The sequence below is a fragment of the Octopus bimaculoides genome, chromosome 11, assembly GCF_001194135.2.
Source record: "Octopus bimaculoides isolate UCB-OBI-ISO-001 chromosome 11, ASM119413v2, whole genome shotgun sequence".
In the NCBI taxonomy this organism is placed as follows: Eukaryota; Metazoa; Mollusca; class Cephalopoda; order Octopoda; family Octopodidae; genus Octopus; species Octopus bimaculoides.
The window spans coordinates 20,126,090-20,131,089 of record NC_068991.1 but is presented as its reverse complement, the minus strand read 5'-3'; positions in this window follow the sequence as shown (position 1 = coordinate 20,131,089).

Below are 5,000 nucleotides of genomic sequence, written 5' to 3'. Positions count from 1 at the left end.
ATGATGAGGGGGTGAGGAGAAGGCGGAGGGTGGAGAAAATAACGTTGATGATGTCCATGTTGATGATGATGATGATGATGATGATGGTGATGACGACGACGACGACGATGATGGTGATGATGACGACCATGATCCTGATGATGATGATGGTGGTGATGATGATGATGATGAAGTGTGGGGGTGGGAACAGAAGGTAGGGTGGTGAGGATAACGATGCTGATGATGATGATGATGATGATGATGATGATGACGACGACGACGACGATGATGATGATGATCACCGTGACGACGACGACGATGATGATGATGATGAGGAGGAGGAGGAGGATGAGGATGATGTTGGTATTAGTGATTATCCCTGCTTGTACGTTGGTCCACGCTCATTATTTCACGTGAGTTGCACTGACAATGGGAATATTTGTACACGAACCAAGTGGACATAGTTTTCCCCTTTACTCTCCGTGCTCATCATTGATGTTGCTGCTGCTGTTGTTATTATCATTGTTATTGCTTCTGTTGTTGTTGTTGTTGTTGTCGTTGTTGTTGTTGATATTGTTGTTCTTGTTATTCTTGTTTTGTGACGTCACTGTTCTTGTACTTACCATTATTGTCGTTCTTGCTGTTCTTGTTATTACATCGATGTAGCTGTCACTAGTGAAGGGGCGTGGCTTAGTGGTTAGAGTTTTTGGTTCACAATCGTAAGGTCATGAGTTCGATTCCCGGCGGCACATTGTGCCATTAAGCAAAGACACTTTAACTTTACTTTGCTCCAGTCCACTCAGCTGGCAAAAATGAGTAGTACCTGTATTTCAAACGACCAGCCTTGTCACATTCTGTGTCACACTGAATCTCCCTGGGAACTACGTTAAGGGTTCACATGTCTGTGGAGTGCTCGGCCACTGGCATGTTAATTTCACCAGCAGTTTGTTCCGTTTATCGGATTAACTGGAACTCCCGTCGTCGTAACCGACGGAGTACCAGGTTGGTGCTATTGTATTTTGTCATTGTATAGTTGTTTTATTGCTGTTGTTACCATTGTATTATTGTTGCTGTGCCCTTTGTTGCTGCTGCTGCTGCTGCTGCTGCTGTTGTTACTGCTGCTGCACCAAGTTAGCTATATATAACTGATCAGATCTCGGGGAGTTATGCAAATAGTGGAAAGTCTCGCTGTAATCCATACACTGCGGTAAGGAATGAAGCTCAAAAGCACCTTTGACTCTCTTTTTGTTTTTTGTTCTTTTTCAAGGCTTGTAATATTAATCGAAAGAAGTGAAGAAGTTTTCTTCAAACTGCAAACCTTCGCTGAATACATGCTACAGCGTGAAAGACTCTATCAAATGATACCTAACCCAAGGGTCAGATGGTGGCGTGAAGCTAGGTGACGGGTTAAGTTAACCAAGAACTCAGATCGCAAAGAGCTGGAATATACACTGAAAACTTATTTCATCTGACACCAGCCCATTGCCATCGCTGCTACTTTATTTATCGACGTCCGGGCGAACGAAAGACAAAGTTGACCTCAGGAAGAGTTGAACTTAAAGCAGAGAGAACCGAAATAAAAGTCGCACGGCAATCAGTCCTTCACAACCTATCATACCATCTGTCTAGTTAAAAACAACCATTTGAGTACCTTCTAAGGGTACAGTTAAGTCTCCTTGACCTGTCGCATATGCTTTTTGCCCCGGCTTTTCTTGCGCATCCAAAGGTTCTGAAGCAAATTTACAATGATGTGAGATGGAACCACTTGCTTCGAACATCACTGTTGCTCTTTCCCTTTCTATACACTCACCATTGGAAAGGATCTCCCAGCAGCGCAGTCATTGCTATTGTTGATGATACCTTTACTGTTGCTTGCTGTTGTTGTATCCTTTGTATCTTTCATTGCTCAACTTCTGTCTAAACTGTAGCTAAATATCACGATTCATTTTGTCCGACGCCCTAACGATTCTCTTACTCCAAGAAACAAAATTCGTCAACAATAATTCCCTCTTCTTCTGTGATATAATAGCATTTTATGACGGGTATTCTCTTTCGTTCATCGTGTTATACTCTTGTCTGTCTTGATGCTACCTCCGTTGTACTTACTGTTAAATCCAGGCCAGACTTCATTCACCAGATCTATGATCAAAACATCTTAGTCGTGAGCAACCCTGATCTCTACACTACTCCCTACGCCTAGGTTCTCCTTCGCAGGACATTGATTCTGCAATTTTTCCCCTCCTCATATACTTCCCTCAGGTGTTGTCTTACAAACGTTCAAAGAGAACATTAATACCACTGAGTTTCACTGATCGAAGAAGGCCTGCACTAACCTTAGACATTGCTCCTTCCTCTTGACCTAGCTAGCACAGAATGGCTGTGAGGAACACCTTTTAGTTTGGTCACTGGTTCATATTCTGCGTTAAATTATAATTCTTTTACTGTTTCTGAAGTAACGGCTGTTCTACGTTGAACCTGCATCATAATTATTTAAATCATTATCAAGATGTATTGAACATAGTAACATTGATTTTAAGTGAATATGATTCAAAACTGCAGCGAATTAACCAACTGAATCGGGATTATGATCCATTACACTTTGTCCTTTTCTCCCCAGGAGGTGTGAAAGTTAGTAACATGATGGTGATGGATGAATAATAACAAAATAATTTCATAGATGGATTATTATGCATACATGTTAATGCATCGATTCAGAGAAAGGTTGCCACAAAAGCACATTGTTAATAGCAATAGTAAAGTTGAATAAGGACGGCTCCAGTGACTTTGAAAGAACCAGCGGAAAACTAAGAGCAGAATGTCATCAAGAATTGATGCACCAAATGCGACGCCTTCAACCCAAATGGCCGTATTTAATGGCTGTGTTGTACGTCAATCTTCTTTTATTGGATGGGGGACTAAGTTCTCTGTAAATTGTTTTCAGGAGTCGATATTAATTGTTCGCCGCCGTGGGAAGCTATATTGTTCCTTGCGCTCACATATAATATAAATTCGTTAGAAATTTTTTTTTACATAGTTTGATGTATACATCAAAGACCTCGCGTTTGGTCAGACATAATTTTTTCAGAGTATTTTGTTTGAAAGTGAAGAAGTTACTAAAATATATTTATGAAGACGAATGTATTTGAAAAAGCCAATGGTTTAGTTTACTCGATCGAATGCCAGAATAGAAGCCTTTCGCATACAAATAATAATTCAGAGAAACAAGAATAAACATCACACGTTAGATAATTTTAATGTTTGTTGTGCAGAATCTCCACGGAATAATCTGAAGTTGTGGAAAGCCATTTTGAAGTGTAATTGGCAAAGTTCTTGCAGCAATCGCTTTCTCAAAGACACCAATGGAAACATATAATGATCAAAACGAAATATAAAGGATTACCAAATGCAAATCTCTAATGGAGTTTATCGTTAACCATTCTTTAGACAGAATTATGAGAATGGTTTTGCATATGGTAATCGATTGGGTTTTACAATCCAATCCTTGGATCAGCAAATTCTACAATACACAAGTGAATGTTGAAATATGTTCATTAATTATGTCCATGAAATATATATCTACAATCCAAGATTCGATTACTGCTAAGTTACAGAATGCAAGAGGAGAACAGCAAGATAACCAGCACAATTTTGTTTTATATTTCTCCTTGTTTTCTATCATATTTTCTTTCCGTTTTTCTTTTTCTATTTTCATTGCTATCACCTCTCACGATGTTTAGCTTTAAATATATTACATTCTGCTCTCAAAAGTCTAATTTCTTGAAAGCTCATGAAGAAAGCGGTTACAAGAAGCACCATCTTAATTAAGAATATATTAAGTTTACGTTTATTTCTTAATATGGCAAATTTTGGTCACATGACTGTGACCGCCACTAACAGAGTTCCATTTGTTTGAAACAAGACAATGCCAGACCACACATCGCAAAAATGACATTGGGGGAGCTCCAGGAGTTGGAGTTGGAAGTTCTCCATCATCCGCCATACTCACCTGATCTTGCCCCTACGGACTACCACTTCTTTCAGAATTTGGATAACATTTTGATGGGAAAAAAATTTAATTCCGACGATATTGTAAAACAGGCCTTCCAAGATTTTATTGACTCTAGATTGCCAGGCTTTTTACGCTACCATTGAGAATTCAGAAATGTATTGACAATATAGGTGCGTAGTTTGATTAATAAAACTATTCCTTGTATTTATAAAACATAAGCAAACTTTTCTTTTTCTTTTCTACAAATTTCATACTTGACGACCTAATAATAAAATACAATTTTCCCTTCACAGGAAGAAAAAGAAAAAGGAAATAAAGAATGAAATCAAGCGTTTAGAGATAATCCATTCTACTATAGGCACAAAGCCTGAAATTTTTATGAAGGGGGCCAATCGATTACATCGACCCCAGTGCTCAACTGATACTTATCTTATCGACCCCGAAAGGAAAAAAAGCAAAGTCGACCTTGGCGACTTTGATGGCATTGTGCCTAAATTTGAAACCAATATTAACTCTAGCCGTCTCTTGTATTATTGTGTTTGTATCTATTTCTTTTTATGTGTCTATGTGTGTGTATGTGTGCGTGCGTGCGTGTGTTACAAAGGGAAAAGACACCCTTCGGTCATACATGTCCATGGGATAGCACCTAGAAAGTTTCTTTCTGAGGCACAAGTCCGAGAAAGATTGTTTATGGAAGACCAGTAGTCGCCCATGCATATTAGCGTCGCCTCTCCACGCCACTGATGATGGCCAAGGGAAACGAAAAGGCCGATACAGCATGGCACCAGTGATATTCAATGAATTGAAAGAACAGCTGAATGAACTGGAGTCACGTGAAATAAAGTGTCTTACTCTAGAGCAAAACGCAGCCCAATCCGGGAATCGAAATCACTAAACACACACTCTGTCTTTCTGTTACACACATGCACGCACACACACATAAAACATATACATATATACAAATATATATATGTATATATAAATATACATACATACATACATACATACATAC